Source organism: Heloderma suspectum, chromosome 4 (assembly GCF_057233095.1).
Source record: "Heloderma suspectum isolate Gila_16-S chromosome 4, 16-S_ref, whole genome shotgun sequence".
NCBI lineage: Eukaryota > Metazoa > Chordata > Lepidosauria > Squamata > Helodermatidae > Heloderma > Heloderma suspectum.
In genome coordinates this window covers 269,435,546-269,461,366 of record NC_139461.1, presented here as the reverse complement: position 1 = coordinate 269,461,366, position 25,821 = coordinate 269,435,546, and the positions used below count along the sequence as shown (strand labels likewise).

The 25,821-nt window shown below is 41.2% G+C and overlaps 1 protein-coding gene across 15 annotated transcripts in view; it reads right to left on the bottom strand.

The window, feature by feature from the left end:
- CBFA2T2 (CBFA2/RUNX1 partner transcriptional co-repressor 2) overlaps positions 1-25,821 on the bottom strand; it is a 113,361-nt gene that overhangs the window by 48,717 nt on the left and 38,823 nt on the right. For 2 of the 15 annotated variants that reach the window (XM_084853843.1, XM_084853844.1), the window contains exon 1: positions 19,391-19,726. The exons of 10 other annotated variants lie outside the window; for them this stretch is intronic. The gene's annotated coding sequence lies outside the window, so the exon portion shown is untranslated. Of the gene's footprint in view, positions 1-19,390; positions 19,727-25,821 lie in introns of those variants that run through there. 3 more of the 15 variants (XM_084853845.1, XM_084853847.1, XR_014790705.1) reach the window with 2 other exon arrangements.

Genomic DNA, 25,821 nt, shown 5'->3' with positions numbered 1-25,821 from the left:
ATACAGTTCTGAAGATGGGAAAACCATGCAATACTATCTAGATGGCATTTAATCTTTGAAGGCACAGCCTGGTATGAAAAGCCAAGAAGCAACACATGCACAGACAGCATATATTTAAAAGTGAAGACAAAACGCACAAACACGATTAAGAGCACAACTGTTGAGTAAGTCATTTTTAATTAAGCATACAACATGCAGTCCAGAAAATGACAGGCACAACTACTGACCTGGGATGAGAAATAAGTTGCACCATAAGGTCAGTTTTCTTTGACAAGAACCAGAAAAAAAGTCACTAAACATAAAAGGAAAATTAATGCTCTTTGAAAATCTGGGAGGTAAAGCAGAGTCCTCCAGGCAATCCTGTCTCCAGGATGTTGGCTGAGCCACCAAGGGCGAACTCCTTAACCAAGAAAAGTGATGGGTGACATGGGAAAAGAATATGTTCCTGGAAAAGGCTCTAGGGTAGAAATAATCATTCCCTTTAATAGTGAACTCAGGTGGTGAGTGCCAACAGCAGTGGACTCAAAATGGGCCACTGAGAAACAAGAGAAATATATCTACATCCTCAGGGGAACCCCAAGGTTGGCAGAAGTACCACCCACCAAATAGCCCAATGAGGACAGAGCCTGCTCAGCAGCCATGAAACATTGAGTGTCATTTGGAAATAGAAAACAGAACAACAGGGTGAGGGCTGGAATGCCTTGGCTGAGCCTCTAAAAGCTTATAGTGTCTTAGGGGAGGGCATGTCTGGTACCCTGAACAGGAGCACTGCTGTTAGGAATTGAGAATACAATGCAAGGTCTCATTGGTTTTTCCTAATGAGTTTCTTAGGTCCAACCCCCACTTTCAACAGTTAAATTAAAACAAATTGAAAATTGGCAAGTTTTTGTTAGTCATAATAACCCCAGAACTGTAAAATGACACCTGTATCCAATAAACTCTCAGACAATCCTTGCCAGCCTTTTCTGCACTATCAGGATACCTGTCTATCTGAACCAAGCCAAATTCATCTTAACGGCGCAATCCTATGCATGTTTAAACAGAAAAAAGTCCTACAACTCCAGCATTCCTCAGCCAGCCATGTTTAAACATGCATAGGATTGTGCCCTTAATGTAAGTTGGTTCTCCAAGAATATTAAGTGACATGATTATTTTAACATTGCTTTGATGATAAGAGTAGACATCATGAGCAGCACCTTACCAGGCATGGGAGTTTTATAAAGTGGTTACTGACATCATAAAAAGCAACCCATTTGAAATACATTTTTTAAAACTTTGAGAATTTAGAGCATGCAATGCACAAAATGTGACATGCCAGCACATTTCCATCTTTGAATACAGACTGATCTTGACCAGCATTCATCTCAAAAAAACCCTCATGAGAGATGCACCGCTTTTGCTTTCCTCTTTTAAAGCTGTCTCATTTTCCCCACACTGGATTTGCAACATAATCTACATTTGGAAAGCAGGAGAGGTGAGACTTGAAGAATTTTCTTCACAGCTAGGGATTTTTGAATAGATTTTTTAAACTAGATATACTTGAATTATTAACAAAGTTAAAAACCTGAACTAGATCCTTTACTTTTCCAAATGAGCTATCCCAAAATCTTACCCGCTAATCATCAGAAATATTGGGCTACATCCAACACTACTTGAACAGTCTTCTGCTTGTGCAATGGGAGTTTCTCTTTCCTTCCTCTTCCCTGAAGCCCCACACACACCACCACCCCCATCTGCTTCTCAGGGGCTGCAGCGGGAAGGGGGAATTCAATCCACGAGCAGTGTCTGTTCTGCTGATGAAAGGACACTGGTGGATTCAACCAGCAAGAATCTGCTGTGCTAAACCTTGGAAAATGTACATTATTCCTATAGTGGGATTAAACATTATGGGTTGGATCCAGCCCTAGTAGACCCACAGAAATCAATAGGACTTAAGTTTGTCATGACTACCTTAAATACCATTGATTCTAATGGGTCTACTCTAGTACTACCAAGTCTGGACCCAACCCTATATGAATATGCTATCATGGCAAAATTGACTAGTTTTATTTGAATAAAAGAAAGTAGGCAACAGATGAATGGCTTTTGTCAAAAATTGAGTTTATGCATAAAATATTAGAATAGTAAGGCTCACATTATAAAAGAACTATCTAATTAATATACTGGAATAAGCAATTTTGATTGTATCTTTCTTACGTTTGTATTTAATGTTAATAAAATTATTACTAAAAAAAAAAAAAGACCCACATAGCTCCCATAAACCAAGACAAAAAAACTCAGGATCAGAAAATATGTTCTTAAAAGCTGCAGCCACAGGTGCAAGACAAAAAGCAATAAGCATTACTTTTGTTCAACAGTCGGTCAGCAATATGGGGCCTGTAAATTAACCTTTAACAAAGCAGATGGAGCCATACCAGTGCTTGAGCACAGGTGAGCCTTCACCCAATTACTTAGGACAGAAAGTATTTCAATTACATTCACAAGGCCATTAAACAAATTGGATTTGCTGAGAAGATGATAACTGGCAAGACAAGAGAGAGACCCTTAAGAAGAAGAAAATAGATATAATAGATACATGAATTATGCAGACAGATGCTGGAAACTATTTTCCTGTCCAGAGTTGGACTGTGCTCAGTAGTAACAGACATGAACAAACTGGCTTAGTATGAAGAGTGACCTTTTCTGCAACAGCCACCAGTGTCTATGCTCTGAAGAATTACAAGTTTCATTCTTAAGCCAAACTATCACCATTGATCTGGGACATTGTTGTAGTCTTTATTGGTGTTTCTTCATAAAACATTTAATACTAGATTCAAACGTTTTTGCAAAATGAATCTGAACACCTCTTCCCAAATACACAGGTGAAGAGTGAAATAAAATTATCACTGCTTGAGAACTATGCAATCTAAGGTTAAACAGCAAGAAGAGACAAGGTTGTGAGTGTATGTGGTGCTGAGCTGGGAAATGGGCATGTAGAATTGAGTACCAGGATGATTGCGCCTAGCATGATGTCACAATTTGGGACACCGAGCTGGCAGACCCAAGATGAAGCACTCATGGCATGTAACAATGCTACTTCATCAGCAATAGCCACCATCACCAGATACAGCACAGAAGCAGAACACAAAGAGAAGTTTTCCAACTGTGTCATTCCATTACCGCAAATGACGTTGCACTAACGGAAACTAGCTTCTGAACTATGCACAAGAGGAGAATCCAACTAAAGTTATGTTTGCGCAAGCGTGGTCGCGCAACTGGTTCTGTATTATGCTTGCACAACCCGCTATACAATCAGTTGCACATTACGTTGTGCAACCAGTTACACAACTACTTGCACAACTGGTTGCGCAAATGTAATGCACAACTGCTCGCACAATGGAAAGATGCAGTGGAGCTCTGCTAGTGCTATTTGAGTTTGTGGAATGTCACCACAAGATACTGCCCAAAGCCATCATGTGGCAAATAAATACATCAAGGGTGCAGGAACAATGCTTAAATACCTCAGCTATTTATTGTTTAAAAGGCCTCTTGGCTGTTCAGCACTTCAGGTATACTGGCACAAGCCTATGTATGGCAAAAGTGTTACTGTAATTAAGATTTAGAAAAGGATATCAACTCCTAGGCAGAAAAGGCCACTGCAACAATATACACCTATAGGGTCAGAGGAACAGCTTAGAAAGGAGAGGAAGAGTTAGAATAAAATCTGTTAGATCAGTGGTACATTTGAGAAGGGACTTGGAAAATAAGTGTGTGTGTGTGTGTGTGTGTGTGTTCAAGACTAAGAGGCAATAAAGGCAATAAATGGATGTTAGAAAGAGGAGAGTGAGCATAAAACCAAGTCATGTTAAAGGTCATTTTATAAGATACAGCCTTGGCATGGAGGGTGCTTTTTAAAAATCACTCCACATGGCAGCTATAGTCATGACGGCCCAGTTTGCCAGTGCACATACCCCAAAATGAAAAATTTGATGTGGTGCAGTGTGATCCACATGGTTAAGTGCTGCTGATTAATAGCTCACCACATGGAGCTATTTAAAGGGGCCTCTACGTGGCAGTAATATGGCAGTAACCTCCCACTTAGATTACTCATATGCATTGTACACTGCCTTTGAAGACAGCCCGGAAACTTTAGCTAGTACAAAATATGCTGGTAAGAGTAGTTATTGGAACTGGACACTATGACCGTATTATTCAGATGTTGCAACACCTTCAATACCTCCCGGTCTGTTTCTGAACCCAGTCAAAGTACTGCTTTTAATCTATAAATCCCTTCAAGGCTTGGGACCACGGTATCTAAAAGGATAACCTCTGCCCATATATTCCTACCTGGGCCCCAAGATCAGCAGAGGTCCTGCTCCAAGTGCACCCGCATGCTGAGATATGTTGGGTGGGCACAGAAGGAAGGGCCTTCTTGGCAATGGCCCCACGGTTCTGGAATGCTGTCCCCAATGAAGCTTGCCTGGCACCTACTGTCCTTTTGGCACCAAGCAAAGGCCTTTCTATTCTCCCAGGCTTTTAAAACTGTGTGTTTATGTTGCCATGGTGTGTTTTAATTCTCTGAATACTTTTTAGAGAGCTCCCGTCTTCAGTCCTAGCTCCTGCCAACCTAGCAGTTTGAAAGCAAGAAATTGCAAGTAGATAAATAGGTACTGCCTCGGCGGGAAAGGTAACAGCGTTCTGTGCACCTCGGTGTTCAGTCATGCTGGCCACATGACCACGGAAGCGTCTTCGGACAGCGCTGGCTCTTCGGCTTAGAAACGGGGATGAGCACCACACCCTAGAGTCGGACACGACTGGTTGGGGACACCTTTACCTTTTTATTGTTTGTTGCTTGTTATGATGAGGCAATGGCTACAAGAGAGAGGGCCTTTTTTATTCTCCCAGGCATTTCAAGAACTATTTGAGTACTTCTGGAGTCTGTACTGTTTTATTTTTTGCTGCTGATCTTACTATGGTTGTATGTACTGCATTGTTTATGCCCCTTTTTTCTGGTTTTATTTTATGCTATTTTATTACCATTGTTTAATTGTGATTTTGTATTTTTATTTTTAAATTTAACCATGCATCTTTAGGTATTAGGTGGCCTAAGTATATAAATTAATTATTTTCAACTCTGCTTTGGTTTTAAATTGACTGATTTACTGATGTGCTGCTTCTTTGAATTTATGTATGCTTATTTTGGTATTTTATTTGTTAATTTATTTATTTATTTACTTTGCCCTGAAAACTGTTATAAGGTGGCTAACGAAGCCAATAAATATAAATAAAATAAGTGTGTAAATCGGAGAGTATCAGAAACAGCAGCTGAAATAATGGTTGGAGTCATCTGTATTTAATGTGCTAATAAAAGCTACACATTTTTCCCAGATCAGCAGCAGCAGGTAAAGCATCTTCTTCTGGAACTGTATAAGACTGTAGAGACAGACTTACTCCTCTTTTGCAAGTGCTAATTTTAACAAGTGAGAAGGCCTACTCCCAATTCGGCCTTAGCCTTGGGGTTTTATGATCAAACACATGACAAAAACTTTGCTAGATACATTCTGCAAGATGCCACAACCTCATTCCTGCAGCAGCCAGTTGGCACCATGAAGTCTTTGTACGATAGTGGAAGTAGGCAATTGTTTACTGTAGGCTGCTTTATAGAGAAATTATCTCCAAAGAAATTGCCACATTTGTAGTGGAAGTTTCAAGAAGGGGTTTGAGATGAGGAAAGGGCTGGATGCGCCTGATCTCGCCTGGTCTCGTCAGCTAAGCAGGGTCAGCCCTGGTGGTACTTGGATGGGAGACCGCCTGGGAATCAGGCTTCCTGCACTGAGCAGGGGTTGGACTCGATGGTCTTGCAGGCCCCTTCCAACCCTATGATTCTATGAAATAACTAAGGTGAGAGAGCTGATGTAAGCTTTAAGACGTCCTGAATGTTATGTCTTGAAACTGTACACCCAAAGTCAGGATTCTGATACCAATATCCTGCAAAGCCAACTGGAAAGATCAGAGATCCCAAGTGGAAGATATTTTGAGTCCTCTCGCCCCAATAAGCATGACTAGCAGCGAAGGTGCTGACGGTGGGCAACTTCAGATGTTACAAATAAACTATGACAAATGCACAAGTGACTTGCGCTTCCTCTGTAATGTGGAAAACAGAAAACTCAACTGCAGTTAAGATGCCAGGGTGGAGCTCAAGCACCTCACCTGCACATTACACAAGAACCAAGGAAACAGACACTGAAGTCACTTGCACATGCTCTTTTGAGGCTTGTTCGCAACATCCTAGGCCTCCCTCTGTTAACTCCCAAAACGACACTTAGTTCAAGTCTTCTGCAGCCCACATTAGCTAAATGGTTGTGTCAGCAGCTGGAAGCAAACAACTGTCTGGATCACCACCAGCTGGGAGGTTTGTCCCATTAATTTGTAAACACAGCAGGAAAAATCAATTCTGTCCCACCCACCCACACACACATTCACCAACAGCAGCCAGAACTCTGAATCAGTTTTCTCACCAATTCAGAAATATGGTTGAAAGGAAGCTCTTTTTTTCTCATTTTGACAGGAAAGTGAGAAGAAGATGACCTGAAGTGGCTGCAAGTTCAATGTCTAGAAGCATCAAACACTAGATTTAAGGGTTTCAACTAGAACAAACAAATGAAAATTGTACGTGTTGTGTCCTAAAGTTTTTGGCTCATACATATCTCCCAGAGGAGTTATCTTTAGCCCTGCTTCAGAAGAGACTGTCAGAAAGAGAAAACTAGAGTAAGGTCTGCTAGACATTGGTGGGAAACCAAAGTATTAATCGTCCAAACCCCTGCAGACTGTGGCAGGAATTAGCAGTGTTTTACAGGTTGGGTAAACAGAGGAATTATAGGATTTACCGAAGGTTACAAGTGAATGAGTGCCAATCTGCGAGAACAGAATGCCTACATTTTAGCTCACAGCCAGGTTAACCACCAGGCAGCACTATTATATTAATATAACGCTGCTGTGTGTTCAAAACACAAAACTGCCTACTAGTTTCTCTAAGTGGGCACTATACTGTATAATATGCACTTAAGCATCGTACACAGGAAGTAGGTTGCTAAGTGCTATGGTGTGTGAGAAAATTATGGATCTGTAGGTTTGATTTTAGATGATCATTTTGAAGAACTAGCCTTGAACGACATAATGGCTGCATTTTACATGAGCCTAACCAGCTTGCTTCTGCCACCTGCTCAGCGTGCAGCATACTCATGTGTTTAAACTTTTCAATAATTGGTGTCCATTTTCTCTGCAGGAGTACCAGGTACAATTTGTTTGTGTGCAAGATAGACAGACTGTGTCATCTCCTCCCCACCTCCCCCTCTTACCTCTGAATTCTATTACAGCTGAGGAGACAGCCAATTCTCAAGAAAACCTGCATGTAACATCAAGCCTTGTGAGTGGCTGAGACTGTTGTGCCCAGACATCCATCTGGAGGAAGGGTGACACTGGCGTACTTTATACCTATACTTATAACTTGGCTTTAAGTTAGAACCACAGTTGGTGGCTAAGGCAGATTGTGTGTTTACTGTGCGAGTAGCACAGACTTGCTCCCCTTTTTCTGCCTCTGTATTAACCAAGGGTGAGACTGCACGTTTGCCATGATGGGGTTTGTGAGTATGGCAGCTCACTGTATCCTGTGCTGCTACTATATTAATAGGTTATGCTCAGTTCTTCTCTTGGCTTCTGCTTTGTCTCCTTTACATTCATATTGTCTAGTATACTGACTGCTTGAGTGGGGCTAAAATATGGGTTATACACGGGCCTGGTTCACACCATCTCTGCACCCACCATGGCTTATTAACCACAGTGGGCTGGAGACCCTCAGGCGCCAGGTTGCCCATCGAAGCCACCACTTCCACAGCTTCTCATTACGTACAAATCCGAAGAGGGTGGGTTGTTGGGATGGTTGATAAGCCATCCAGAATCCATGGGCTGTTTTAGGGCTGCAGGTGGTTTGTCAACCACCCCAACAACCCGCCCCTGCTGGATCCAGAAGAACCTACAGGGCACCCCTTCTGCAGCCCTTCTGTGACCTGGCAGCAGCCACCGCGATGACAAGCCCTACAGAGAAATTCACTCATGGTGGCTTCTTGCTACATACAAACAGGACCACCATCTCCTTGCTTACTGATATATTGTTTAAGAATTTTCTGTTGTTTATTAAGAGAAGTGGTGTTTTCCCAAGTACTACACTGAAAATTTATTTATAGGTTTTATTGTATAATTCTTATTGTCAGATAATTTTTCATGTTCTTTGGTTGTCTTTTGAAATTATTGTATTTGTTTTTATATGGTGCTGTCAGATACTTTGGGCTTCCTTTCAAAGAGAAAAGCAGGGTACAAATAAATAAAATAAAAATAAACTTTCCAAGAACATCCTGCATTACGATAAGCCAAAATTACGATAAGCCAACTATTTCCTGTGAAACTTCTAAAAATATTATGATATGCCAAACATTGCAACTATTCAAGTTCTTTCTGCAAGGGTGCAATTTACCTCTTTCTAGAGAATAATATTCACCCAATCTCATTCATCTGCAACACAATTACCTGGTCCCAAGTGAGGTATTGCAAAACACTACCTGTGATCAGGGCTGTTTCACACTTTTCTTCCTGCATGAAGACAATCCCTACATAGAAAAAGTGTATACCATCCTGTCAGAGGTGTGTCATGAGCATTTAGTTTTCTGTTAAGTAACACCAGTTGGAAAGTCAACATACATTATCAATAGCTAATTAAAGTTTCCCAATCCACAAACCAGGAACTACAATCCACAAACCAGTTGCCCCAGTATGGCTATGCTTACACTGGCCTAAGTATTCTTCATGTCTTGGTTCCAGATAAACAAACAACTTCTGGGATATTAAAAAAAAAATCCTTAGGTCTATTAGATTTCAGTTTAGACTTAATTTTGATATAGATTCAAGATCATATAAAGGTTTTTGTTGGCATACTAGCCATCTGAATGGTTAAAGAGCATTAAAGCATAGATTTCCCTACCATTTCAAACTGTAATTATGGGTAGAGGGGGAATTTTACCTAAGAGTTCGAGGCACTTCATAGTATATGGCTCAGCGATGAGAGTGTCTCCTAATATAGGAACACGCTGCAAAAGAGCTACAAGCAATCAGAAGTTCTCAACAGCTTGTACAAATAGCAAAATCTTACTTTAAAATATGTATCTGTAAGTATTCCACGTTACATTCTTAGTGTACACAAGCCAGGCACAGGCTTAAGATGTATAAAGTGGCCCCTAGCAATTTGACTACAGAATTAGGGTTTGGCAGAGATTTTAGATTATCACTTTGTACATACCTGTTAATCTGCCTTAGCTGTGAATCCACAAGTTCAAATAAAACTACACTTATAATGCCCACTGACTTCAACAGAACTAGCAAACATAAAGGCAGTTTAAAGGTGGTCAGAAATGTTTGCATTTGCTGGCTCCTGTCATTTTAAAAAATGAAATGGAAACACACATAACAGGAGCTTCCACACTCATATATATTTCAAAGAGAGCATTCATTTATTTAGGACGTTTCTTGGCTTCTTTTCCATTTGGAAGTCTGGGAATGTGCTGCAGGCGCATACACTCCCCAGCCCTCCTCTCACTGCATGCTCAGATTCTCTTTGGATGTAACAGCAAATTACAGTTTGCCAAAACAAGGAAGTGAGGGAATCAGAGGAGTGCACAAGGTGAAGAGAAGGGGAAGGACAAGCTTGGTAGTGTTGCACCCAAAACCACCCGTTGAGCTTAAGAATGCTTTTCTGTGGAAGAATGAGTAACACGGGAATACATTGGACTTTAGGAGGTCACGCATTACAAATGACAGATCATGTACTGTATTTCTTAAATGCAAGCTTCTCAATGGAGCAGATCAACATAGACACTAGGATCCAGGAGACACAATTCTGTATCTCACCAGATCATCCACTGACATTACCTAGATGATCTTTTGTGCCTCTCTAATGTTCTCAGATCTCTGCATTGTGTTCATTTCTCAAATTACAATTTTTATGACTGTACTAAAAGCATGGTAGCATACTCTCACAGAGGAAAATTCTGCCCAGTAACTAGCAATAATCCCTTACTTCTGGTAAATTCTGGACAGTTAAGTCTTCAGATAATTCATGTAGTGCGTACATACAGAGAAATCTATTAATCTCACATCTGCCCCTCTGAACTCTACTGAAATAGTGCTGTAATGCAGCAAGAAGTCCCAAAGTGTGGTCTGAAGATATACATAATACAACAGGGATAAGCAACCCGGTGCCCTCCAGACAGCAACCTTGCTAAAGCTAAACAGGCTTGGATCTGGTCAGTGCCTGGATGGGAGACAGTCTGGAAACACTACCTACTCTATGTATGTCACCTTGAGCTCACTGGAAGAAAGACAGGATATACTAAATATCAACATTTTTGAAATATGCTTGTAGGTAGGATAAAAGCTCAATTTACTACAAGCCAATATGTTTAAATCATTATAGCAACCAATTAGGATGCATTAATATTAGTATTCAGGAAATATGTGAATTACAAAAAATTGGAAACTTGATTTAAAATCAATATTTTGTGGCAATTTAAATTATGATATCCATGATTTAAGTCATCTTGATTTATATCAATGCACCCAAGGAATACATTATGAATGCTCCCTCAATCTAAAAAGCTACTTGCAAGGAGTAAACTAGTGCAGAGACAGGTTGCATGTAACCTACCCCCTATTTTCTTTTAGTATAAAACACAGGCAGAGCATTCAGAAATATGACCTTCCACCAGCAGTCTGAAATGGCACAGTCCAGAATTCCACTGCCTCATTCAGCATAATATGTACATCAGCTCTAAGGGAATGCAGAGAGGCATTATTGGTAGGTGTGCTCCAGGGATGGAACCCCACCAATGGAGATGCATTGACATCTATGACAGCGCATCTTTCAGAAGCCTTACAAGACTTGGCAATTTCTTCAAGTTTATCATTTAAGGGAGAGACTGTAGCTCAGTGATAGAGAACATGCAATGCATGCAGAAGGGCCCAGGTTCAATCCCTGGCATCTCCAGCTAGGGCTGGAAAAGGCTCCTGGAGAAAATTCTGCAGAGCTGGTTCCAGCCAGTAAAGGCAATACTGAGCTAGATGGATCAATGGTCCAACTCAGTATAGGGCAGATTCCTAGGGTTAGGGTAAGGCCAACAGCAGTACGGAGACTTAATTATATTTTACTCTGAGTTGCATTCATTTTAAGGGGGATGCTTAATACTTTTGAGATGTGTTTTCTGCCCCAGGTCTGTGGGATAGGCCAAGTTTATACTTAATTAAATTTATAGGAGAATAAATTCCATAAGTACTTACAAGACAGGGTGCAAAAAATTATTGTGTAAAAGCTAACTATAAAAAATAAGTTGATATGTAGCAGAGTAAAATGATTTCACTCTTGCTAGTACACCCCAATGCCATTTAATTTCCTTGTTCAGATCACAGGCTGCCTTGGAGCACTTTCAAAATAAAACAAAGATCCTCTTAGTTATTAAAAAAAAAAAACCCTGTATATTTTCATTGGCAGCAAATCCTTTCGACATAAACATATCTAAAAATGGCACTTATGCACTTCTGATTAAGATGCAATAACTGATCTTGAGAGGAATTCAGGCACATCTCCAGGGAAGTTCTCCTGCAAAATCACCACTGGAATACATAGGAGCTATACAGGTGCTGCTACTCATCTGCCATTCATTTCAATGGTGCTTGTGCAAGAGAACTTTCTAGTGAATTTTGCCTGCAAGTCTAAAAGAAAAATGGTATTCTCCCGCCTATCAAATTCTGCTTTCCTGTCTTCATCTGGCTATTTTTAGCACATTAATGAGCAACAAGTTACCACACTTTTCTCTCAAGGCATCACTTTGCTCATCTCATTTATAGGAGTGGTTCAACTGTATAAAAAGTTCATTGACAAAATATTTTCCATTGAAGATCATCTAAATGCTGGCAGAGGCTTCCAGCTAGTGAGAATCCTCATCGTTGGCTATTTCAAAGCACTCACTTACTAGCCAATGTTTATTGTGCATCTGGGAAGCATTGAAGGAAGAGGGGTGGAGAGAAGAGGGTGTAATTAGCTTCACTTGTAAAATGTTCACCATGGTTGTAATGCTGACTGATGGGAAGCCTATGGGGGAGCCTAATAGATTTCAGGATATTGTTCTTCGCAGATAATAAAGTGTATGTGTTTCAGGGTGGAGAAATTGGTAAGTGGATACTACTTCTCACCACAAGCCCATATGGAAGTAATCAAGCGCAAGGGTGGCAGCTGGGGCCAATAACAGTCACCTGCAGTTGAGGGACACAGGGGCTTGGGATTGGTTTTTAATGCTAATTTCCCCTCCAAAACAATGAGCTAGAAAGAGCAGAGTAACAGACGAGACCGGATGAATAGAGACCCGCTAGAACAATAGCTGCACCTGGTGTTAGGAGCAGAGGAACAGAGCTGGCACGCGTCAACAGCACAGGGCACATCTGTTACCCTCACAAAGTAACCCAACCCCCCCTCCTCCACCAGACTGCATAAGCCAGATGAGGTCTTTAAACATTCACAGCTTGCTGTACAGCAACAAGTTTGAGTTCTTTCAAAGCTCCTGTCGTCCCTTCTCTGCCTTGCCCAGAATTAGCTGAGTGACAGAAGGCTATCATAATCAACCCATAGTATAGGGCAGTACCCCAGTTAAAAGTGAGAGAGAGAGTCAGATTAAGTTAATAAAAGGCCCCAGAAGTCTGTTAATCAAGTCCCTTCCATGGAATTCAGGATGTGTGGGCATTTCAGTACCTCATGGACTCAGTTTCTCTCCCACCCGAACCCCAGATCTGTGCCACTACTCAAATGTGACATAACCACAGAATAGCATCTGAAGAGAAAGTCTTGGAATACAGCACTACATTCAAGGTGTGTCACTTTTAAATCCCTTGCTTCATATTTCTGACGAATACCTGTGAAGTGATCACTGACTTGTAAAGGGCTTGTCAGTCAAAAAAAGAATAGCTTAAGACCCATATCGCAAATACAACACATCAACATAAGAAAACCTCTAGTGAGGCAAATACAAACGTAAGGAAAATTCACATTAGCATCTTTAAGAAGCAGCTTTCATTGCAGCTCACATCAGATCTTAGCACCCTGACCCTGCTATTTTTTAAAAGCAGAAATGGGAATGCTTTGAGATTCAGGTCAGAAGCCCATTCCCATAACTTATTTGGAAAGCCAGTGGGGTGTAGTGGTTAGAGTGTTGGACTGGGACTGGGGAGACCTGGGTTCAAGTCCCCACTCGACCATGAAGCTCACTGCATGACTTTGGGCCAGTCACTGACTCTCAGCCTAACCTACCTCACAGGGTTGTTGTGAGGATAAATGGAGAGAAGGAGGATCATGTATGCCACCTTGGGATCCTGGGAGGAAAAGGCAGGATACCCATGTAACAAATAAATGAATATATTAAATGTATCTTAGAAAACAATAGTTAGACTAGCTTCTGCTGACATTCCATCAAAGCTCTACCTAAGACAGAGAGAGAGACCACTGCTACATCTAATGAGAAACAATGAAATACACTAATATTAACTCTCTGTTAAAAGTTTAAGATCTTTATACTGAGTGCAGAAAAGCTAGTTCTTAAATGAAAGCAGCAGTTCTTTTTCTTTTTGCCTTTTATTCAACTTCTACCATGACTGTGAATCAATCAGATTAGGAGATAATTATTTTGCTACGTTAGCCCCAAAGAATCAGAGGACAGCGATATTTTCTGACTGGACCATCTTCTATTGGTGGAACAGTAAAACCTTTAAGGAATAAAACTGGCACTCTGCCATCCAGGAAAGTGGTCCAGCCAAAAGACACTAACTTATTTATGCGTAGACAAATCCATCCTTAGTATGAAGCAAGGCAAGGCGATGCACTTCAAGCAGCACATTCCAGAGAATGTGCTGTTTTTCTCCATCCATTTTCCATATGTGTATTATTTAGGAAATAAACTGCAGTTGAGAGCAGAGGGTTCATCTTTAAGTTTGATTAGGCACTGCTCCATCTAACAAACACAACCAGCAGTTACACCATCTTATTAAAAGCAGTGATAGTCCTATCTGAAATGGTTAATATGATTGTACTTCCAAGGACTGTATTAACACTGAAAATTCAAATCCATGAGCGCCAGCCTCAACATTTTAAGCACTAGGTCATCAGGGGATTGGAATCTTTCCAAGTCCTGGGCTGCATGATTTCAAAAATTCTTATTTTGACAGCTATGGAAACAGCATCAATCCAGAATCCAACCTATTTCTCCATGTTTATTTTCTCATTTTCCCAACAAGTTATGACAGTTCTGCAAACCAAGAGCCATGAAATGCCCTGCATTTAAAGTGGATTCACACCAATGTAAACCTTTGGGGTCTAAGAAGCATCTTGGTTGGTGAAACATGAATAAGAACAGAATGCAGCTTTTGGTTTTTTGATATTAACTGTACAGAACAAATGCCATTCAGTGTGAGAACATGAGAATGATTAGTGGTCTTTGGGGTCAGTAAATAGGACTCAAAGCAAAAATCTGTGGAGAAAAGGGTGCATATGGCTGATTAAAGTTAAACTGGCAAGATTTTCTACACTGAGAAGGATTCATATTGCAGCTCTTAAGTAAGAAAAATATTCAGTTATCCACTATGTCAAATGTAAAAAATCCCCATGTTTCCTCAGTTCCATTCTTTCCTCCAGACATCAGATCTTGGCTTACTTTAAACTCTCTCTTTTGTTGTTATATTCTTCAAAACAAAGGTCTTTGCTCTCTAAAGTCCATCCCTTCAGTTTGCAGAGGTTTTTCTCAAACCTACTGACAAACTTCCTCTGACAGGTTGGGGATCTAAATCACCACAATATCCTAAATGCAGTTTTATGTTTTTCACATACAATTAATATCACCAATCCTTTTGTCCAAAACTTTACTGAAGGGTTGGATCCTTCTATTCTTATTCACCTTGAGTAATGCTTTATTTTATTTATTTATGGGAAAAACCCTCTCAAGGCAGCTTCCAAAAACTGATAAAAACACAAGTCACAATAATCAGAGTCAATTATTATTTTTAAAAAACAGCTATAAACTAAAACATACGGTTCAGTAAAATACAAAACTCCAATAAATATTTTAAAAGCAGTAGCTAAAACCATGTCTTTTCAGTGGCTCATAAAAGGAAAGTCCAGAGAAAACACACGTGTCTTAAAAGTCCTTCTACAGGCTTGTAATGACAGGGACTGATGCACACCAATTGGCAATGTGTACCAGAACTCTGGGGACATGGTGAAAAACAACCCCACTTCCTACTGCCCACCAGCCTGACTGCCCTCACCACAGGGCATATGAGCAGGGCTTTGGCAGCTGACCTCAAAGTGTGAGCAGGCTGCTATAAGCCATTGAGGTCCTTCACGTAACATGGCCCCAAACCATTTAAGGTTTTGAAAGTTAAAACCAACACTCTGTTGGGTTTGGAAATGCACTGGCATCCTGCACAGCTGGTGCAGTATGGATGTTGCATGGTCCAACTGCCAGCTTGTTTCCAAACTATCAAAGGCAGCCCCACTTAGAGAGCATTACAGTAGTTCAGCCCAGAAGTCACAAGGGCATGGGAAATGGAGGCAAGACGTATTCTCACCAAATGAGGCCACAGGTGGCAGGCTAGCCTAAGGTGATAAAAAACACTCCAGCCTACTGCCCTTGCCTGAGCTTCCCCAGTTAGCAAAAAGTGGAGGAAAACTCAACATCTAAGACCAGCTGCAAACCTCCATCCAGAATACACAGTTTCCCTATCCACATTCTACAGAAATAAGTAGACCTTCTCATTGCTACACACTGTGAATAAGGAGCCCCTAAGAAACACTAACCCTCATCCTGACTCTTTGAGCAACTATATTGCTTTTAATCATGAACAAGGATTTCTTAATGACAGCTACAAGTGCATAAACACAGAGGTCTGAAGAATTATTTCATGCATTCCCTGGACATCCCAAAATCTACTGAATGCCTTTTCCTCCTACCTGTTTGGAAATCCTGGGCAGGAAATTCACTTCTATTAGTTTTTGAAGGTAAATGGACCAGCTTGGACTACATAATGGAGCATGCTTTGTTCTTATACTTGGACCTTACCTGAAACTTCACTACCTCAGGAAGTGGGGGGGGGGGAATGACTCGTGCCACTCAAGTGTAGGCCTTGTTCCTTTCAAACAGCTATGTTCAGAGTGTATCTTTTCAGAGACATGGAGGTAGTATTGTTGAGCTGACATTTCCTTGTGATATACACTCCTTTTTTGTGTTCTGGTTAGATCAGTTTTGCAAGTTTTCACAGCACAACAAGCTGTACTCTGGGAAAACTGAAGCTGGCCCCCAATACACAAGCAGCAATATTGCAATACATGCATATTTTGATATAACTGCGTATGAGGAGTTTTAATCGATCCTGGATTTGTCTTATGGTTATGATTGCTTGTTTTTAGATATATGTTGTCTTTGTGTATATTGCCTGTTCATGTCTTTTTTGTGTGTATACTGCCTGTTCATATCTTCTTCTTTTTTTATGTAAATGGCTTTTAACTGCCTAGAGAGCTTCGGCTATGGGGCAGTATAGAAATGTAATAAATAATAACTGTTCTTCATGTGAGTAGTACTTACTGGTCCGGTTTGCACGACCAAACAGTGCATGTGGGTGGCCATTTTGAATATTCAAGCTGCAGCTGAGGCTTGTCATGTTGTCTGAACCCAAGCAGCGGGGGCTGTTTGCGAGGGTTAAACAACCCTCACAGAACCCATGGCCTGTTCTAGGGTTATACGAGGGTTGTTTAACCCTCACACAACCCCCGCTGCCCAGGTTCGGGCAACACCAGAAGCTGCAGCCATGGCTTGAATGTTCAAAAACCACCTGGCACATGTCAGGGCTTACCGTGACTTAAACAAACCACAGTGGCAACAAGTGTTCATGCGAATCAGGTCATTGGCTAGTGCCATGAGAGCAGTTCTGGAAACATATATATATATATATTTTTTTAAAGAAGTTCCGTACCTAAAAGGATAGGTACATTTCCTTAAGGGTAAATTCTCTATCTGTCATAGTAATCCCCCCACCCCCAACAAAACTCAACAATATATTCTGCTTTTCCTCTTTTTTTCCCTCCAGGTTTCCCTTAGAAATGAAACTAGCTTATAATTGTTTTCCTTTATCTCAGAGGTGGGCAACACATGGCCTGAAAGCCGCACGCAGCCCTCACTGCCCCCTGGTGTGGCTCCTGCCGCTGCTGAACCACCAAAGCTCATGGCAGCAGTGTTAAAACATCAACAGTTTGCTATTTTTGGCAGCAAATAGATGATTTCCACCCCCTGGGCCCCTGAAATTGCCCCCCCCCGGTTTATCCCATATAAGAAAGTAGGAATGGAACCTGAACCCTGTCTCCCCAAGACTGTACAGTTATCAAGTTCCTGATGCTAGATTACAGCTAATACCCCACAGAAATATTTCACTTAAAAAAAATTTCCCCTGCTCTTCCATGTTTTTCTATTCTTCCCATCCTGCTTCACCTAGCAGTCACTGGTTTCTTGTACAGCCTCACACTCTAAAAGCTTGATCCCCAGATTAATTAAAAAGAGCTCATTAGCAACACTGACCACTGCATGGGCCCAGAATAGAGAAAAAGAACTAGAGATACACATAATTCTCCAGGAAGAGAGCATACATCGGAATGTGACTTATCTTGTTGCAAAACAACAGTGGCAATGTTTTGGAAATTGTTCTTTTTGCCTGGGGTATTTGCATGTGCATTACTGATCAGAAATAAGCAATATTGCATTCTGCCTAGTTCTGGAAATTATCTCTTAGCAGATACTATGGATTGAAAAACAATTTTTAAAATGCAGTGGGGAAGAGGGTTAAGCTCACAGGTGCAGTCATTTCTTTCAGCTCTGCATAACTGCAACTAAGAAGATGATAAAACTTGCTCAATCCTTACACTTCTGAGTTCAAGAAAGCAAATGCTGTTTAGGATGCAAGCATAGAAATTATTATAATGCAATAATATGACTTAGACGGGGGAACAAACGGATGCTGCAAAGTATCATTCTGCTAAGAAACACCCCATTATTTTCCTGGAACCAAACCCATGTAAGCATAAAATAGGGAATAAACTTGCCTCGGACTAGGTGTCCCTAGAGATACCTTCCCACCTTAAAATTTCAAGATTTTAATTACTTAAAGTTATAGGATGAAGCACAGAAAAGAGGAAATGAAATATAGCATAGCTTTCCCCAACCTGGTGTCCTCCAGTTCTGTTGGACTCAAGCTCCTATCACCCCTAGAAAGCCCATTGGCCATGCTGGCTGTGGACTATGGAAGCTGTAGTCTAACACATCTGGAGGGCACCAGGCTAAAGAAGGCTGCCATAATGGGTCAGGATTTTAGTCTTGTACATTAAAAAAAATTCCTGTAATTGTGGGAGATTGAGAAGCATATGCTTGCTGGGTGCTCAAAACAGAATCCAAGGTTCGTAGGGGCCCATTACACCCAAAGTATATTCCTTGACGATGAAGAGATACAGAGGAGATACATTGCTGCACCATAAACTGCACCAAAAAGAGTTAAGCACTGGCCGGATTAGCAGCTGCTCTTTACAGTCTAGCACACACAAAGTCTGACATAATGGAAGCAGAACAATTTGAGTAGAGAAGATGTTGGTGTTAAGATTATCTGAAATGAAAAGAAGAAAATTCATGCTGGAGTCCACTCCTTAATTCTATCCCATTATAGTATGTCTGCCATTATTATGCATATATGAAAACGACCATTTCTCATAGTGGAAAGTATACGGCATCACAAAATTATCCTGCTTTCATTTCCCATTGGACTATGACATACCGAAAGCTAGCGTTCCTCTCAAGGATTCATAATAATAAAAAGTCTCCTCATGGCAACAAAATAGGAACATACAATGTTCCTGCCATTTCTTTCCCTATTTTTCTCAGCTGCATAAATCCATGTAGAAATCAGCTCAATCTAATGAAGTTTTGACACAGCAGAGGCACTGCAGTCAAACTGAGGGTGGCTAGAGAGAGGGGAGGGAGATGTAGCAAAGTACTGCATCTGGCAACATTTTCTCCCATATGCACACACACACACACGTACACACACGAACGCACACACAAACACAGAGCTATATCGAGAACATTATGCTTCTGGGGCAATTTGCCACAAAACATTTTTTTTAAAACGCGCAAGCACCCACAGACAAAACACACACACACACACACACACACCAGCAAACTAACATCAACAGCTTTGTATAGACAAATATTATTTTGAGAAACATGCTTACCGTATGCACCCAAAGGCCAAAACAAGTCAGGCTGCTGCCGAAGACACCCAATTTATTTAACATATAAATAAAAAGGGTCTTCTTTTGCGGCTCTTAATCTTCAAGCCGAGCCTGCAACCAACCTTCCTTCTCCTTTCATTAGCTGGACATGTGTCAGCTCCCTCACATCTGCGATTTCTCACTGACTAGAGCCGCCTGTCCGGTTCCAGAGAAACACAGATGGATCCCAGATGGGAAGGTCCTGCCAAACAGACCAGCTCTTTACCTTGCCAGAATACCCAGATACGCACACGCACACAAACACACGCTCCTTTCTATCTAGCTCTCCTTTGCCTCTCCGCCTCTTGCTCTCTCTGTTACCAGGGCTCTTTGCCAGCTGATGTCACTAGGTACACACCTACCGGTGGCTTTCAGTTATTCTGACATTATCATGTTAAAGACACGTAATTTGTTTATGGCCAAGAGTAAGAATGATATTGTGCTAAAACTGTTCAGGAACTCTAGCAGGCAAAAGCTTCAAAGACTGGGATAGCATTGTACGGCCAATGGGACTGACCCTTTCAAAAAACCTTTTTTTGGTATTGCTTTGGAGGCTCTTGCTCACAGAGAACGCCTTCCATAAAACACTCTTACCAGCAAAAGCCACAGAGAGTCTTGGCACCTTAAGAGGCAAACAAATATATAAACTGCGTCATACGCTTTGATGGGCCAAAGCCCACTTCACCAAATGCATTTAGTGGTTATCTAAATGGGTAAATGTAGATTATCCGAGTACAACGCTGTTGGGGTGATTGTTTTTTTGTTTGTTTTTAACAAATTGAAGCCCATGCAATGTAAGTGAGAGCAGGAGATGTGTCACGTTGCTATGCAGAGAACAAATAGAGCCAGTCAAATGATTACCAAACCCAATCAGTGTGGTGTGCGACTCACTCCCAAATGGAAGCCATAGGTAACGAGCAAAACAAATAGTGTAAGTGAACACCTAAAAGAGGGACGCTTGCTTCCCCATCTCTCCCAACCTGATACTCTGCAGATCAGCCTTCCCCATCCTGGTGCCTTCCATCTGTGTTGGAATACAGCCCCCATCAATTCTGGATCAGTCCGGCCTCACCACAGTAATTCATGCCCCAATCACCTTCACCCTTGATTTCTGTAATACACTCTATATGGAGCTGCTCATGAAAAGCGTTTGGAAACTTCAATTGGTACAGAATGCTTCTGTGCTGCCAGCTAACAGGCTGGCCTTAGGACCCATGGCATAGGTGATTGCCTAAGGTCAGAGGAACGTCTTCCAATCTACACTTTTTACCTTTCTGTTTCTGGCCTCAATTCAAGATGCTGGTCTTAACTTTTAATGAAGCTGGAGACCTGAGAGACTGCTTTCTCTCTTTTGTGTGGTCCCTGTGCACACCATTGATCAGAGGCTTTGTTCCATGTGCCTCTGCTAAACAAGGCAGGACAGATGTCTACTAGGAGCAAGGAGCAGGGCCTTTTCAGTAGCAATGCCAACATTGTAGAATGCACTCCCTACAGAGGCCTGCCAAGCCCATATGCTATAGAGCTTGAAATAGTAGCAAAAACATGGCTCTTTTGTGAAGCATTTGAGCTAATCTTATTGCTGAGGTACTGCCATTACAGTTTGGCCCTTTTTGCTTCACCCTGCTGAGTGCTGGATCCTTACCAACAGTTTATTTAGGCTTTTATGCTTATGTTAGTTTGAATTTTGTTGTATTTATAAAATGGTTTTTATTTTAGCATATGAATTTTTAGCCACAGTGGGTTGGTCTCAAATAAGAATAGCAAGATACATTGTTAAAAAAAGTTTTAAAACAATAATGTACTCAGGCTATATAAATTTACATATCCTTCAACTTAGGTAAGCATTTCACGCATGCACCATGTGCACTGATGAACAAACCTCAGGTCACAATATATATTTTTAAATCTTTAAAGGTGCCACAAGCCTCCTTATTGTTTTTATTGCAACAGACCAAAATGGATTCCCTCTGAAAGTCTCACCAGAAAGCCTGTAATTGCTGAAGAAAGACTTCGTCTCAGTCTCCAGTATGTTGAGAACGGGACTTGGAGAAGCTGTTTGATAAGTTAGCACATTAATTTTCTAAAGCCTTCCAAGTGCATTGTAAATCTTTCCTGTAAACTGCCTCTCATATCTTGGCCCTGAATTCTGCCTCATATCTTGGCCAAAAGGTCTGCAACAATACGAACATGGCATGTGTTAGCAATTAGAAAGCAGAAAAGGGGGGGGGGGAATAAATGATAGAGTTCTGATGTTCCAGAAGGAATACTAAACTAAATCTGGAATCCCCAACACAGAACCTGCATGTTTAAAAAAGGCAAGCATGCTCACAGGCTACAAGAAATGTAGAGAGAAGCAAATGTCTTAACAGAAGATGTATACTGAAGGGGGACATGGCTGAATTCTAAAAAGCTAATAAGAAGGCCCATGGATTTAAGCTATGTAGGTGTGCTTCAGATCACAGCCCTGTATTAATGACTTAGTACTTCTGCTGATATTCTTGAATCACCAAAGGAAATGAGGCATAAATAATGGCTTGGGACCCATATTTATGAATTTAAAGATGGCTGCCAATGCTTGAAGTAGGTAAAGTACGCTTTTAAAAATCCCAAAGTCAAGATTGCTCCACTGGTCTCTGACAAAGCCTCCAAGAGGAACCTCTTAAATACACTGTGCTTAACAATAATTACTGGACAAGCAAGAGGGGGAGAAGGACCCCAACAAGGTAACAAAAGCATTAAAACTCCCAAATATCTAGAGATCCTGATATACATAATAGGGGTTGAACACCTGCATGTTGTTACTTGCATTGAGATCCCACTAAAATCAATGACGCATACACAGAGGTACTAACGGTCCTGATCGTAGTCCATTTTTTCTTTGATGGGAAATATTCAAACTGACTGATAATTAACAACACTGATATTAGTCAATGTTCTCTGATCATTTTAACCTGGTGTATTCCGAACAATATATTCTAACTGGCATAGTCATGCAATACTTTTTGCTGTAGTAAATTCCATGTGAAAATGTTGTTTTTTCATCTTTGGCAGGAAAATTGTTCCAGAACTCTTTTTATGACACAAGCATTAGAACCCTTATACAAAACACATAAAATGTGAAGCTGTGACACACAAAGGAACTACACTAGGTAGATGCATCACTCTGCTTTGGAGTTCAATATTAGAAAGTCACTATCAGAAAGTACAGGAGATACATGGCTTGTTCTAGGATTTCAGGATGGTTTGTAAACCACCCCAGCCACCCACTCAACCTTGCCGGGTTCAGGCATCATAACACACACCCAGCGAGGGTAATTAAGTAGGTGGCTCGTGACTGGCACATGGGAGGGAAAATAAGCCACCAGGGCTTATGTTCCCTCTGTGATCGTGCGAACCCGCCCAGTGTCTGCATGCATATGCCATGAGGGATTGGGACCAGTGAAGAGCAGACCCAATGCTTTAAAATGTAATACAAGATGCTGCACTTAGAGAAGTAGCCTACAATATGCCATCAATCCTCCTCCAGAAGAACATAAAACATGTACTTCACACTGACCTGGTTTGCATGATCATGGTGGCTTAAACAAGCCACCATGTTGCAGCTACCATACATGCTGGCCACGTGCCCGTCAGATTTCCCTGCATGCAGCTTGACATGTCATCTGAACCCAGGTGGCATGGCTTGTTTGGGATGGGCAGCAACCCTCAAATAACCCAACAACTGCCCATGGGTTATTTTAGGGTTGCTGCCCACCCGAAACAAGCCATGCCACTGAGGTTCAGACGACACTGCAAGCCATGCCGGTGTGAGTAACTAGGGAAATCCGGTCAGCACGCTCAGTGTCTTGCTTCAGCCACCATGATCATGTGAACCAGGTCACTGTGAAACTGCTGAAGTACAATTCATCAAGAGGTCCAACTCTATTTCCCATCATTTGAATAAGAACAAAGGGTTTACTTCTGTGTGTTTTTGTGCATCATCAATATTTTGTGAACGGCAACTGTTAAGGTAATCAATACTGCCTGTATTTCTTGCACTTTGGTTCCCTCAGAAAGCACATCTCCCCACCCCCCACAGCATGTGTATATATAAATCTGCCTCTTTGAGGTTACACTTCATGCATCTGATGAAGTGGACAGTGTCCACAAAAGAGTATGCCGGAATAAATTTGTTAGTCCTTAAGGTGTCACAAGACCCTGTTGTTTTTGCTCCAAGAAGAGGCAACACTTTTTAGCTATTGGCCATGCCAACCTTTTGCAATACCTGCAGTACCTGACAGGATTATAGAATCACAGAATCATAGAATAGTAGGGTTGGAAGGGGCCTATTAAGACCATCGAGAACAAGACAGTAGGATTAGTACATAGGACAGACAAAACCAGCTGCCCTTAGTGCTATCCAACACCACAATCTACAAGCACAGCTTGTCTTGGATGCAGCTGCACAGCATCAGCCTAGCAAACTAATGTTGCATTTTATTACCACAAGCTTTCCTGAAATACAACCAGCTAAACACATTCCTATACATATTCCGCTCTGTGTGTGTGCGCACGCATGAAGGAAACCAGTAAGTTAACCACCAAGCCACACTGAACAACGCACAACTTATACATTTAGTATAGCTGTATATATTGAAATGTCAAAACAGACATGGCTTTGCCTCACAATTCACGTGAGGCACAGGGTGCAAAGACATCTCAAAGGAGGGAAATCATCTTTACGTACTTCTGCTTCAATGGAGGTGCACAAGAAAGCTGTTCAATGCAATGGCCTTTTCATATCTGCAATTCTTCAAAGAACCTTTTCAATCAAACCAAGATACACCAAATATCAACAGAGTAAAATAAATTGTAGTCTGCAGTTCTAAATAAGCATACATCAAAAAAACAAGTAAACATGGCAGGCTGCCAGCCCATGTTCTCTAAGAACAGCCTTCCCCAACTTGGCACCCTCCAGATGTGTTGGACTACAACTCCCACCATCCCCAGCCAGCATGGCCATGACGGGGGTTGTAGTCCAACACACCTGGAGGGCGCTGGTTGGTGAAGACGGTCTGAGAACATAACTAGTGCCACTAGTGTTAATACAGTGTTTACTCACACCTATGAAGTTGCGTCTTATCAGATAAGGTCAAGAACAATACTGCAAGCAACGCAGCCAATTAGGACAATCTTTTAGGCATTGGGGATAGTTAATGTTCTTCCCGAGCACCTTAATTTGTCATCTATCCACCATAAGCCAGCAGAAGCAGCTCAGTTTGCAACAGCAAACCTCTTTTAGCTAATGCCCTCTATGTTGACCCAATCGCTACACAAAACATAGCTTTGCCTACTTTGAACTGTATGTTTCCCATCCCTAAACTGGTTAAGATACGGTATCTTCACGACACTGCATAAAAGAGCACATCATCTAAAAGGGGTAGTACAATGAGGCAAAATAGCTTGTACTCCCACAACACAAGCCATAAACAAGTAAGTGCTCAGTTTTGTGTCAGGTGCCAGAAATCGGCATAGGTGGCATACAGCAAGCGGACCGTAGTTGCCCACCTCAGCATAGGTGATTTATTCTTGTATTTGGAGGTTGAGGTTTCTTATGACATTAACATATTACATATGACTCTTCAAAAAGTTGAATAGTGAACATGAGTTTATATTATGAATATTCCTGCAACTGTGGTAGCTGTCACCTAATAATCGGAATATATAATACCCCTGTAGGGCTGAGCACTTGATCAGTCCAAAAATATTGTCAATTGACTGCTCAAATAATGAAATATAATCTGCAGAGGTATCAAACCATTTGGTAATTACAAAAACAAAGTTAGTTAATTGTTATTATGAATCCCAGAAAGTGACTTTTAAAAAATGGCGAAAAATAATTGTTAACATTGTTAAGCAAGGTTTTTTTTACAGATGTGAAATCTATACTTCTCTCTGGCTTTTATCCTGGAACACCACTCACCCTACATCTACCATTTAAAAAATAAAAATAAAGTCAAGTAACAGCAATTATTTAAAAAATAAAAGGAGTCCTTCAAGCATCATATATTCCATATTTGCCAACTGACAATATGGTGCCAATCCCAGATATTAGAATCAGTCCTTGTGTGATCAATCCTAATTACTGTCACTTCAGTTATTCAATAATAGGGTGAAATCTAATTGTGTCCATCTGCTGACAGAATGGCATCCACCAGTGGAGCATATTTCCCCTCCCCCTCCCAATCTGCTCTGAAGAGGGAACCCCTGGGGCAGATTTTGGTCATGCAAGGGGAAGGAGAGGAGAGGAAAGGTACACTGTGCGATCTGTTCAATGTAGCCTATGGGGACCCAACTGGGAAGCAGAGTAGCTATCTTGTTCCCAGGAGAAACTTTATCCCTTTAATAGCTAT